This window comes from Mesocricetus auratus, unplaced genomic scaffold (genome assembly GCF_017639785.1).
Source record: "Mesocricetus auratus isolate SY011 unplaced genomic scaffold, BCM_Maur_2.0 Super-Scaffold_100018, whole genome shotgun sequence".
Classification (NCBI taxonomy): domain Eukaryota; kingdom Metazoa; phylum Chordata; class Mammalia; order Rodentia; family Cricetidae; genus Mesocricetus; species Mesocricetus auratus.
The window spans coordinates 44858233-44872250 of NW_024429199.1; the positions used below are offsets into that span (position 1 = coordinate 44858233).

At 47.2% G+C, this 14018-nt stretch overlaps 1 protein-coding gene and 1 long non-coding RNA gene across 6 annotated transcripts in view; one reads left to right on the forward strand and one right to left on the reverse strand.

Moving 5' to 3' along the window:
- Prkn (parkin RBR E3 ubiquitin protein ligase) overlaps positions 1–14018 on the reverse strand; it is a 1082502-nt gene that overhangs the window by 127643 nt on the left and 940841 nt on the right. The gene's annotated exons all lie outside the window — the stretch shown is intronic.
- Positions 11928–14018, forward strand: part of LOC121144454 — a 2386-nt gene continuing 295 nt past the window's right edge. The window contains exons 1-2 of the long non-coding RNA XR_005881808.1: positions 11928–12316; positions 13251–14018. The exon at positions 13251–14018 is cut by the window's right edge and continues 295 nt beyond it. This is a non-coding gene — a long non-coding RNA (uncharacterized LOC121144454). The remainder of the gene's footprint in view (positions 12317–13250) is intronic.

A 14018-nucleotide genomic window follows, 5' to 3' on the forward strand; every position in this document is an offset into this window, starting at 1 on the left:
AATTTGTTGCTATGCTATCATATCCACTTGGGTAGCATGAAGAAAGGTATTAATATATCTTGGAAGCCACAGCAGTGATATGGAGTGGGGAGAGGAGATAAGATTTTCCATGTCTGGAGCTGTAAGATATGCAAAGGATAGGCTTGGGGACAGGCCAGAGGGTCTCAAGGGCTGGGAGAATGGGCAAGGGTATCCGTAAGAGACTCATGAGGAGAGCTATGGGAGAAGCTTGACTCATCTGAAGATGAGCTATCACTTGTTTGGATCAGTCACTTTGTCTCTCCCAAGCCCAGGAGTCAGGGGTCACTGCTGGAGGCCCACGTCCATGAAGGAGTGGGTGGTAGAACTCAGGAGTGTGGAGGCAGAAGAAAAAGAAGGTAGAGTCTTTTCTCCACCTCTTTAGCCCAATAACATCTGCCATCAAAGCATTGAACTTTTTCCATGCTTCAGCTCATTTAGTGCTATCGTGACCCCAGGAGGTAACTTTTAATTTTGAACCTGGGAACTGAAGCCGTTAGGTTCAGTTACCTACAAGGGCTGTATGTAGCGTTGTCCCAATGAGTAGAAGGTTGGACCATTCTTTGGTTTCTTTTAACTTAGGGCTCTGCCAGGCTAAGTAAGAAGATTGTGTTTAGATGTGGATGGATTCTGTCAGGGCATCCTCCCCACCTGGCATGGGAAGCCGGGCTCCTCTCTACTGGAATGGCCCTGATGGGGGATGTTCCTCTGTATATATGTTTCTCTTATTGGTTGATGAAAAAAAAAACACTGTTTGGTGAATAGAAGCAGGAAGATAGGTGGGGCAAGGAGAATTCTGGGAAAGGTAGGCAGAGGGAGCCTGCCAAGAACAGACGATGTATAGCAGCCAAGGAGAAACAGGTCTGGGCATTCTCTGGTCAGCCAATACCACGTGGAAATACTTAGAGTTTTAGAAATGGGTTAATAATTAGGACAGAGCTAGCCAATAAGAAGTCTTAGACGTCTAGGCATTGGCCAACAGTTTAATAATCAATATAGTGTCTCTGTGTGCTTATTTGGAGCTGAGAAAGGTGGAGGGACCTAGCAGGACAGGAAAATACCCACAACATGGGCCAGCTCCCCTCAAAGGAATTTAAGACACTGACCTTAGCTTTGACTCAACGAACTCAGGATGAACTGTTAAATCATATCACGGACTTGTCTACTTAGGTAAAATTGCCAGGTGGCACACTGACTGTTAGTAGTTTGAAACCTCTTTAGCTAAACAGTGGTCTCCTAGTTCAGCTATCAGGGATGACAATTTCACCTCATTTTACAACTTGGCGTGCCCTCCTTACTCCGTTTGGTAAACTACGGCTTAATAATAAGTGTCCACACCTGATCTGAATGACCTCCCAGGCCTCCCAGCAGGCATCCTGAATTCTGTTTTCACCTTTGTGTGCAGATGTAGGAGGCAGGTCCTGGTTTATAATAAGGGTTCAACAACAGTAGATGGATGACCTACCTTTCAACACAAGGGAATTCTTCTATACTCTTATTTCAGGTAGCGAAGTTTTGATCAAATGTATCCATGGTAACACTTCACTAATAGAAGCACTGTACATGTTGGGCATAAAAGCCGTATTTTTTTTAAAGTGCTGTGATAGACTAATAACTGTTAGTTTGCAATCACAGACTACAAAAGAAGTGATTGCGTGAATGTCTGAGATCCCAGGTGTTAATTCAGTAGCACAAAATGTGTGTGTCCTTGCGGTTTGGTTTCTTAAGGCTTGGGAGCAGGTGCGTACTTGCTTTAGAATTCACTAGAATCAGATTCAAGACCTTCTGTAATTCTGCAGACTCAAAGGAATAGATATCTCCTCCAAAGGTCATCCGCCACAAGCCCCTGCCTTCAGTCAGGACAGGAGATAAAACGCCTGTGGACCGTCTATCCTTTAGAAACCCATCTCAAGGAGAATAGAGATGAGTGCTCTCTATCCTGACTGTGCTTCTCCAGAGGGAGAGCCCTTATGGTCCTATTTTACACGATAACACATTCTCCCCAGCTACATTGTAGAACCACTTCAATTGGCTCTGTCCTCAGCAGAGCAAGACTCTGGTCTGCATCATGCATAGAATGCCCTTTAGTACACAGAGTAAATCCACCTGGGCTCCCCTCCCTAGCCCCAGGGAGCCTGGCTCCTTCAGTATATTCTCACAGACACGTCAGGAAGCCTTTATCCTTGCAAGCGTCTTTGTCTCTTTTAGTTGAAGCATTTCCCATTCACCCATATCCCACTTAATTTTTTTTCTGCCTTAAAATTAAACACCAGGGTAATTAAACACTGACCACAGCTAAGAATAGGGTAGTCTAGACAGGCTCTCTAAAACATGTCCATTGTTTTTTTTTTTTTTTTGTAAGTAATGGCGATACAGAACGCTGGTGTGGCATGGTTCTAGGCGTCTCTAGTTTCCAAATCTTTCTCAGCAGGACTGCCTCTGCCCTGTAAGTGCTGGAGTTACAGGACTGTACCAGCAGCTTGGTTTATGTAGTACTGGCGGTCAAACCCAGGACCTCATGCATGCTAGCTAAGCACTCTACTGACTGAGATACATCTCTAGTCCCACATAGCAAAGATCATATTTTAAAATATTTTAAAGGAAAATAACTGAAAAGTTTCAGCCTGTAATGTAATTTTGCTAAAGGTGGTGACTGTTTGTGGGGCTGAGCCTCGTGGTTGTGCAGTAACGGCCACCACTGGATGCTGGCTCACTGTGGGGCCCAGGGGTGCTGCCTTGGATTCCCACTTCACACAGTTGCTTCAAGTTAATCTGAGATCAATGCAAAAAGGCAGCATCGACTGAAGGAATGTACCCATTTGTGCCTCGTATTCTAATTTTCAAACCCAGCAGGTTCAATTTACTTACAAAGGTTGGTCTAAGATAGAGCTCTCGGTGCAGAAAGGCAATTTAACCAAAGCGCTTTCCTCTAATTACACGGCACAGCTATTTGCATAAGCAACCAGTCTGGGGATTGAGGGACCCGAGAGAGTCAGTGCTATTAGAGCAGAAGTTATATTTTTGATAATTTTAAAAGAAAATAATAGCAAGCCAGGATCTGAAATGCTTCATCTTTCTAGAAGCAAATGACAGGAGGTATAATCCTGTATGGCTCATGTCAAGTGTGTGCTGCAGCCCTTTTAATGGGAAGTAGTCAAACAGGGACCCCTTATTGTCCACTGTGGTCATTTCTGGAGAACAGGGTGTTAGTCACACCCCGTGACGATAAAGGACAGTTTCTGTCAATCAAGGCAAGCAGCCCAGACACGATTTCCTCTGCCAATATGGAAAATACTGCTTTTTAAAGCCACTCTTGATCTCCTGGCTGCTGTAGGAAATGAAGTCATTTCTTAGGTTAATGGGCTCAGACTATCACAAAAACAGTTTATCTTAAAATTCGCTGAGACGTTTCCAACATATTGATACACAGTGACATTGTTTACTAGGGAGGAAAATAAATGCTCTTTGCAGAATTTTTTTTTAAGTAGACGAAACAATCCCCTGAAGAGATGGGCCCGTGAGGCCTGAATCACTACGCCACAGGGGCAGCCAATTTGTCATAGTGGAAATAAGACATAAGTGCAACAAAACACAAAAGCCAGTGAACACAGTCTAGGCTCCTCCTGCTACATCTTTACTGTTCAGCTTTGCAATAAAACGTTGCATGGTGTTTGCCAGTTTTCCTTCCAATAGAAAACAAGCCCCACAGGCTTGATGCAAATCCAAGAAGGAGCTCTAGCTTTTAGACTCTCCGGACCTGGCCATGGAGATAAAGAGAACGAACATCCACGAGCATCCTGAAGGAGAAGCGGAATAAGCCAGGGGGTCCAACAGCCGTGGCAAAACACTAACACATATAGAACAAACAAAATAAATAATAAAAAAGGAGACATTGTTCATGGCCTCCATGGGCTGGGCACACTAGGAATTAAGGTCAGACTGTCACCAACTTTCAGGAATAATCAAGCCCACGTGACTGCAGCAAAGACGTTCCGGCCTACCCAAGTGGCCAGACAATTCTTTAAAGGTATATCAGTAAATGGCAGCATTCCAAAGCCAGAGGTCAAGATGAAAAAGGACAGCTTACAGTGAGTTGCCAGGTTACCATGGAGCAAAAGTGTGGCAGATGGGTTGATCTTAGGGAGGGGAAAACAATCTGCCAACTGGTGCAGAGAACATTAGCCTAGAAGAAGGATATCTCACTTTAGTGGAGACAGCTCCAGCTGCTTCATTCATTACAGCCCCCAGGAAGGGGCTGGCCTTGCTGTGCTGTGAGGACAGCATGTGCCTGGGCTCCATCTCCCTGGCATGGACACGCCACACAAGCATCCCTCCCATTGTCGTCTCTGCGGGCGACTTTTCTGTCACGGAGTCACAGAGAAACAGGAGTGGTTCATCTGAGGCAGGTCTGAAGACGGGGAGAGCTACAGAGGTCAGCGCCGGGGAGCGGCCATGGGAATGGTTTCGTCGCTATTAGAGAGGTGTCCCCACTGAGGTCAGCCAGTGCTGCACGCAATACACCTGTGGCTGGTGAGTCCCCAGCCCGCTGTGTGGCCTAGAAGGACTCTGGGGAAGATTGAGTCATGGGAATCACCCTGCAGATGGAAGCTCTCGGCAATCCTTCTGCCTCAGTCTCTGGGAGTTGGAATTATAGGTGAGCCCCTGTACCCAGGTTTTATTCCCCCACCCTTTTGTGACAGGGACAGAATCCAGAGCTTCGAGTTTGTCAGGGAGTGCTCGTCCACTAGCTGAACCTTCAACCCTGTTTCCTTTCTTATGCTTTAAAAAATGTTTACGTGGCACCTTTCCCAAGGTAAATGCGGGAAGTTGGAATTCTTCTGGGACACATGCTCCTGACTTGTCACACTGCATGGGCCTTGCCGTTGCTGTGGTTTCTGACCTGAGCACAGCTTTCCTCAGATGTCTCATGACTGAGACTGTGAAGATGGTCTTCACAGAGGTGACTGTAGCTTCCAGATCTCTCACTGAGAGCTGCACCCCTGGACACGGTCCTTAACATTGCTGTCCACCATGACTCACTCTGAGAAGTCTAGAGAGGACTAGTAGAGGCAGCGCATACCTGTACTATGTGAGCCACTAGGTCTGAGAAGTGCCAGCTGTCGGACTGAAATAGTCACTGATGGGCTGTGAGACAGATCAGTGTGTAAGGCGCTTGCTGCACAAGCCTGATGGCCCATGTCAGCTTCCCAGAACCCATGGAGGAAGGAAAGCATTGACTCCTAAAAGGTGCCCTCGTGTCTCTACATGCCCAGTAAAATAGTGCGTGTGCATGTGCTCGAGCACACGCATCTCACCACATACACAGAGTGCACACACATATAACATATACACACATATACAGAATGCACGCGCGCGCACACAGACACACTCCCTCTCTCTGTCTAATAATCTGCTCTTGCTACAGAGCGCCAAGTCTTCTTGGGTCAATGAGGGATTGCCAAGCAGGATGGGAGCCTGGCATCTCTGCCTTCACTTTGTGTCTGCCCTTCAACTGAAGGGTTAGGGGTGACCTTTCCTCTTGAGTTGCCGTGAATTCCAGGAAGAGCAAACCTGGAAGGACAGACAGAGCCTCAGGGACAGACTCACTCACTCACAACTGATCGTGAGCAGACTGTGGCACCACCTGCAGACAGACCTCCTCGCAAGGACGGGCTGAAGATGAGTAAAGGAGCATGGACTGCCCCGTGAGGCGTATCTCTTGTCCTCTGCTTAAACTTGAACTTCATGCCAGTACCTCTGAGGTGGGTTTGGTTGGGGTCCCTCTATTTGCTCCTCTTTCCGATGGGGCGATACTGGATACATCTCATCTCTCTGGCCCCACCCCCACTCCACTGACTCTCTAGTTGGCACACTGGGGATGGGTGGCCGAGTCTGGACTGCAGCAGCTGCTGAAGGCTGAGCTTTTGTTTTCAAGCCTCTGGTAATGGTCCAAAGACTAGTCTCCCAGTTGTTACCATTGAAGGAAGAGCCCAGGTCCTCCCTGCCAGGTCTCTATCTGCTCATTGGCTCTGGCTGAGCTCTGAGGGTCTCTGTGCTAAGCTGCTGGTCTGCTCCTCCTCTGAGTTGCTGGGCTGTGGGCGGTTCTAATGGCTTTGGCTGCTTTTTGTTTGGCTGGGATGAGAGCGCCTAGGAATCATGATCTTCTCAAAGCAGAGACGTGGTTCTTGGTTACGGTTTTGCGTCTGTCTTCACATCATTGGCCTCTCGGGAACTGCCAACACATGACTGAAGGAATGTGTGGCTGAAGCAGCCAGACCACAGAAGGGATCTGGGAAGGGAATCAGAGAGGAGAAACCCTTTTCCATTCCATCAGAGGCGGAGAAGTATCAACTCATCAGGACTGGGCACTCATGGGTCAGATGGAGAGGCGGCCATTGCCATCCTGAGAGACAGCAGTTACACAGGGCATTGGCCGCATGATAGGCCAGACCATGTAAGTCAGGCGCTGGGACTCTGAGCAGTGTGGAGGGTGTTCAGTTCTAGTCTAGGGAACGGGGAGGCTCTGGCAGAAGAGGTGAAGCAGAGCAGCTTCCAAGGATGGAGGGAACTCTGTGACAAACGTCAGGTTTGCCAACAGGTACTGATCAATAAGCTACACTCACAATACAGAACCAAGCTGCTGCCACGCCACCGCAGATGCAGCCAATACCGTGGAGTTGCCCCTGCCCCCACTGTTGGTTCCAAAGTTGGGATGAGAACCAAGCCTCCAGCCACACCTGCTCCCGTGGCTCGCTGCCAGATTGCCTACACCCAAGAGTGTCCTCCTCCTCGTCCTGGCCTTTCATTCGGGTATTCGGGTCACATACCCCCAGAAAAGACTATGCCCATCGGGCCAAGCCGCCCCAATACAATGGGCTGTTGGACTGAATTCCCACGACAACCAGGCTGAGGTAATTTGAAGACCAGCACAGGCAGATGCCAACGCAAGGCAGAACGAAGGGAAGGGGTGAGTGAGGTTCAAGGGTTGTGCATTTGTGACTCCGGCCTAGGCCAAGACACAGCAGGGGGCACCTGGAGGAGGAGACAGGAATTTTCTCAGGTGCCTGACCTGGTGGGGTTTAGAGGCTGAGGCTCCGGGAGCCAGTTATGAAGAGTCTATGTCCAGTGGTGGTGGGGGTGTCTCAGCCACTAGGGACAAGAGGAGGACCTCCGTTACCATGGCAACCAGTCACAGGCAAACTGGGGACGGGACAGGCGCTCGCAATTCAGCAAGGCCCAGGAGAAAGCTCCTGGGTGTCTTTGCCAGAGAGGTGGCCACGAGGCTCCTCAGCTTCCCGGGCTCCTGAGGTCCAGGGTGCCCTGTGACTTGAGGTGAGATTCTCAGCTGCCCACGGGGAGGGACCTGCAAACACCACCCCCACAGCCCTGGGGAGGGGCAAGGCCACACATGGCTTACGTCCTCAGGAGGAGGCTCCAGTTGGGACACTGCAGCCCTTCCCGGGCCAGCCTCTAAGTTGTGCCTCTAGAGTGTAAAGCAACCCTGCTGATGGGTGTCGGCCTTATGTGGGTGTGCCTTTCCCCAGCTGCACTGATGGAACCCCTATGGGATGCAAAGTACCGAGGAGAGAGGTATGATAAGGAAATATTAATGTTTAAAAATTATAGGCATTACTGACTTCTTAAAAATAGGAACAGAAATGACCCATAATATCACCATATTAAGCCGTTATATTATCTTTATTCTGGATTCCCATGTGCATGAGTTCTTATGGAGTTATGCTCATAAATGTGGTTTTGTGTGGCTTATTCTTATATGGCTATATTGCCTTTAGAAATTATTCTTTATTTTTTCAGGCCTAGGTGTGGGATGCTTAGGCTATGAGAAATTGGATTTTAGCAGTTCAAGGAGAGAGCCATTTAGAATGAGGAGCAAATGCTATTACTCCGTTTCTGTTTTGTTTGAAGGAATATTTTACTCTACTACTGTAATGGCCAAGGCAATTTCTCCTGAGCAGGCATTTGAGTACTGAAGAAAAATGGAATTAAAGAGGACACTGGAATTCTCAGTGCCCCTTGATGTTTAATAGCCACCAACCTGGTGATACTTCCATCCTTAGCCACCGCAGATTCTTCCAACGGGACTCTGGTCAGAAGACACTGACATGGCCGCCATGTATCACCCCAAATAGCAAGATGCTTAAGAAAGAGAGGAAAGAGAGCTCGTGCGGTTCAGACATGCACTGACAAGAACCAGTAACCTCACCGTCCTCACAGAGGAGAGGCTTCTCCCCACAGGACTGAAATCCCACAGTACAGGATGCTTCTCAATGACCATGAAGCTCCAAGGGCATTCACCAAGGTCACAGGCAGGAGTGGCTCATGCCTGCAATCCCAGTACTTGGGGGTGGGGGTGGGGAGTCTAGGCCAGAGGGAAGTCATGAGTTTGAGGGCAGCCTGGGGTACAGGGTAATATTCTGTTTCAAAACACACAGATCTAAACAGACTAGACCAGCCACCGAGCCGGCTGTTGGAAGACTCTTGCTGTGATTCTGTACAGGCAGTGTGGGACGGCTATTACTGGGTCCTTACAACCTTGAAAGATGGAGCTGGGCCATTACTAGTGTTTCAGAGGCATTATTTAGAGAAGTAAAGAGATGGAGTGTGACCCTTGAACAGTCATTTTAGTGCACATATTTATTATGAAACTAGAATTGATGCTTTTAGTAAGTTATTTCTTCCTCTAGGGAATCTCTTTAAAAACTCATGTTGAATCTACAGGTTGAAAAATTTTTTCTAGCTAGTAATATATATTATATACTTTAATTATATATATACATATATATATATGTATATATTGCTCTTGAATTCACAGTAGTGATGTTGATTTTAGTGTGAGTGACATAGGTATTAGAATTGCTTTGGAAAAGCCTGATGCAGCACAAATAAATCTCTCAGCATCATGGAGTAGAATGAGCAGTGCCTGTTTTTATCTGGAAAGTGCATGTCAATCATGAGTTTCTGATGGGTAAAGACAAGTCTATTTGGGGAATGTATGGTGGCAGAGATGTATCTGCTTAGGTCCATTTTTGTCTAACAATTTTTGTGGATCTGGGAGCAATGAAGACTCTGGAGTCATGGGCTTTGGTCATTCGTACAAATGCCACAGAGAATCTAAACCATGGGATCTTTAGGTTCCCTGCAATTCTGCACTGGAAGAAGCTCACTACATGGATACGAAGCAAAACCAAGACTTGAGGTGGGAGCTACAGCAACCTACGTGGGATAAAACTGCATAGAATGGGCGGGGTCTGGAGGTGCAGCCTCTACTATTAGATACTTGGGAAGCCAAGGCAGGGAGATTGCAAGTTCAAGGAGGGCCTCAGCAACACTGTTAAGATCCTGCCTCAAAATAATCACAAAACAATAAAGGAAAAAGAGAGCTGGGGATTTAGATCATCGGTAAATTACCTGGCTAGCATAAGCATGAGGAAGACTCTGGTTGGATCTCTAGTACAAATAAATGACTAAGCAAGTACATAGCCGTGGTGATATCTTGTTTGTACTCTAATAAATAAAGCTTGCCTGAAGGTCAGAGGGTGGAGCTAGCCACTAGTTAACCATAGGGGTCTGGAGGTCTGTACAGACAGACAGGAAGTGATATGGCTGGGTGGAGAGAGGAATATAAGGTGGGAGGAGACAGGAGCTCACTCTCTTTTTGACTGGGAAGTTGGTGAGGTGAGGTGTGGCTGTGGCTTGCTCCTTTGTCTCTCTGATCTTTTAACATTTACATGTACATCTGGGCTTTTATTATGAAGACCTATTGGAACTCATACGACACATAGCTGGCATACAATGTATGGCAAGTCCATTTCCTCGCCTTGACCTTGGACTCCAGCTATGTAACGTGCAGCTCTCCCAGAGGAGAGGAGATGAAAGACACTGTTCCATTTTTCTAGCTTCCCGTGTGACTACACTGCCGTGGTTTGAATGTCCTGCACAGACTCATATATTTGAATGCTTGGTCACCAGGAAGCATAGCCATTTGAAAGGATTGTAAGGATTAGGATGTTCCTGTTGAAGGAAGCATATCACTGGGACTGGGCCTTGAGGTCTCAGAAGCCCATGCCAAGGCCAGCGTTTCCCTCTCTGCCTGCAAACAGGATGTAGCTCTTAACTGCTTCTCCACACCATGCCTGCTGCCATGCTCCCTGCCATGGTAACAATGGACTAAACCTCTGAAACTGTAAGCCAGCCCCAAATAGATGCTTTTGTTTATGAGTTACCTTGGTCATGATGCCTTCTCATAGCAAGAGAACATGGACTAAGGCATACACCTATCTCAGAATGAAAAACGAAACATAAGCAAGATAAAGGGCTTTAAGATTCCCACTGGGAGAGGTATGTCTTTAGGTTGGAAGAAGTTCTGTTTTCTGGAAAGCTGTGCATGCATTTGATGCCCAGAACCTTGTAAGTCAAAGCACAGCTCCCTGGAGAGTTTGGAAAGCTGGGGTGGTTGAATGGGATTAAGGGCTGGGGTCAATACAATATGCTTAGTAGATCCAATGTCTTGAGCCCTAGGAGGGACGGCTGTGGATCAGAAACTGTAAGCTAGGGCTTCTGAGGGTCTCATCAGAGGCATAGTTATAATAACGTATGCACATTACGTTGTTTTGAGACAGGCTCACTATGCAGTCCAAGCTTTCACCAAACTTCTGAGTCTCCTGCCGCCACCTTTGGGTATTGGGATTACAGGGTGTGTCACCATAGCCTGCTCTGCTCCTCTTTTTGTGTGTTCCTTTGTGATGTAGACAGGGTTAGCCTCCCTGGTGTGCTTCAATGTTCCACTTACATGCAAGGTAAAGCAATCTGTGAAGTTAGCATTCACCTATGTGAATAACTCTGTCCTTAAAGTACCTCCGGGAATCCAGAGGAACAGCATTGACCTTCACCGTGTTCTCTAGAGCAGGGTCTGGGAATTAGAAGGGAATAGTAAAAGAGAAATATCACTGAAGGTGATTTAATCTCTTTCTAAAGCTAAGTGGCAGGCAATGTCAGAAGGGAGGAGATGATTTAAGAGTGGGCAGGGGAAGGGAAAGTGTGAGCAAAGGCTTTGCCAGGTCATAGGCTCACCCCAGGACCGGCAGCTTGCTAGGGATTGCTGTAAGCAGGTGTGCAGTCAACACGGCCATATGTGGGGGCCCCTCATGATGCTCTCAATACAGGGATGGAACCCTCCAAACTTGCTTAGCGTCTCTGTGTGTTCAGATCTTTAGGAGGGACCAGTCCCCCTGACCTCCACCCCAGAACATTCCACAAGAAGGCAAAAAAGTGTTGTGAAGATGTTTCATGTCAAGATGTAGTGTAGCCATCCAAAAGCAGTGGTTAGGAGCTAAGTAGCAACAGGGAAATGTTCAAGTTTCACGTTTCTGGAAAGATTTAGTCCTGGGTCTAATTTAACTGTCGACTCAAGTGACGTCTTCGAAGGTGTGCTTATGAATTTACAGATGGCTTTTCACATTGTCTTGAGTATTGTAAAAGAACCGTGGCTTCTCAAGCAGCGTGGTGAAGAAGACGTTTCATGTCAAGACTGCCGAGGCTCCTCACAGTCATCTCTGCCCGGCAGACAAGCACACCCATGCCTGATACAGGGTCAGGGCTGTCAGTCCTTGCCGGCATCAATGGGTGGCTCAGGTTGCACGCTGGTTGCCGGTCCCTCTTCCTGTATGTCTGTCCTTGCATTAAACCTTGGACTGAAATAAGTTTGTCTTCTCCACCACCTCGAAGTTGTGAGAAGCCGCAGGGAATGGCACTCACCAGAGAGTGTCTGAGCTGGGGGAGTCTTAGCTGGGTTAATGGAGCAGGAAGCCTCCCGTTGCTGATGGTGATGGATAAGAGGGTGATAGACAGGGTCCATACAAAAGCGATTTATTATTCATTTGCCTTAATATATTCATTTTTCACTCAGGAAGAATGGCGCTTTCCATGTCAAAGACTCTGCTGCTGACCCATCTTTGCAGGGCTGGCTGACAAATTACCAAAAGCCAGATGAAACTATGATAGGAATCTCTTTGTGACAAAGCCCCGGGAAAACCACGCTGAAATTCAAGCACACAGAAGAGCGTGTCGAGGATGCGGGGTAGTTGCCCTGGGGAAGCCTGCTTTCTTCTTTGAGATTCAACTATTCTGTTTTAATATATGAACAAAATCTTGCATCAGCTCTGCTCTCATCGATGTGAGATGTCATCTCTGGTGTGTGCTTAGTACAAGTGTCTCTGCAGCCACGCTAGTGAGTGTCCTGAATGTTCCCATGAATGTGGAGGCAGCTGCATCCTATTTTGTAAGTATGTCTGTCTCTCTGTCTCCATCTCCGTCTTGCCCTCCCTCCTTCCCTTTCTTCTCCCTCTTCTTCATTTTTTAAAAACAGTTTATTTTTATTTTATGTGCATTGGCGTTTGGCCTGCAGTCTGTCTGTGGATGTCAAATCCCCCTGGAACTTGAGTTACAGACAGTTGTGAGCTGCCATGTGGGTGCTGGGGATTGAACCCAGGTCCTCTGGAAGAGCAGGCAGTGCTCCTAACCCCTCCGCCATCTCTCCAGCCCCCACTTTTCTTCATTTCTGTTCCTTCAATTGACCCTTTTCTCTGTTGGAGATTGAATCCTGGGCATCAGACATACCAAGCAAATGATCTACCTAAGCTATATTCCCAGGCTGCCTTCTACTTTTGAGCTTAAGATAGGACCCTTAACTCACCCTGAAGCCAGACATGGCTTGGGCTGGTGGTCCTGCTTCAGCCTCCGGAGTAGCTAGGATCACAGGCCTGTGCTACCAGCTGGCTGGGAGTCCATTCCCATGAGAGCCTACCTCAATACTTCTTGCTTATGGGATTACTTCCAGACAAGCTTCAGTGCTCCATGCTGAACGCGAGCTTGGTGTCCAGTCACTGCTCTTGGCATTCTGGTTAGAATTAGTTATGGAATGCTCAGTTTATTGGAAAAGACATGCAAGCTGAGCCTGCTGAACTTTCCAAGTTTCATTTAGAACAAAGCTTTCTTGGGGCTGGCAGAAGAGACATGAAGAGCAAATATTGACTATATATATATATATATATACATACATATTTATGTATATGTATATGTATGTGTGTGTACATAAATATTTTGGAGAAATTTTTAATATTTAACCAAATGCTGCCAAATTCTGCTGCCTCCCAAGGGCATTAGAAAAGCCCATTAATCATGTGTTTGTTGTTGTCACAATGCTTACTCTCCAGCTTGGCCTATGTGAAGAGCTGCCTCCCCACAAGAGAGCCGTGTCAGGCTAGAGAAGATGGAGGAGAGGGCTGGTGGGTGTGTGCTTCCATGTTGACAAGAGGAGAGGACAAGTGGGATGAAGGATCAGTAAGATTTTCCATTAAATCAAGAAAAACACAACTTGCCCCTAACATCACCTCTGATGGCTTCCTAGACCAGCTGCTTCCCCGACACCCTACTGAGGAACAAATTGCTTTCCTGGCAGGACATTTGGACACTCCTGCATTAATAGATATGGATCCCAGCATGCCAAGCCAAGCGAGAAGGCAATTTAATATGAACAACACTGTCATCTCAATTTAGGACAACAGCTAGGATGCCCTGCAGGGCATTGCAACAGCTTCTGGAAGTGCACACCATAAGACATTCGCACTGTCTTAAGGCGATAGAAAGCTGGTGTTTCTAGAAGACAGTCAGGCCAAGGGTAATGGAAAAGGCACTGCAAAGACGGTGGCAGCCTTGTCCTATCCGCCAGCATCCATTTCAGTTGACGTGGAGAACGGAGACTGAGTGGAGACTGTCTCCTTTCTCCCCAAGCCCATCACAGGCCATTGCCTCAGGAGCCTACTGGTCCCTGATAGACAAAGGCTAACTCTACGTGAGACAGTGTAGACTTAGGTCTGAGGGTGTTTCACAATAGAGCAGGGAACTTTAGGTTTTTGGCCTCAAACTTAATTGTCTATCTTTGCTGCTAAGCAAAACAAAACAAAAAAAATGGCTGCCTTTTT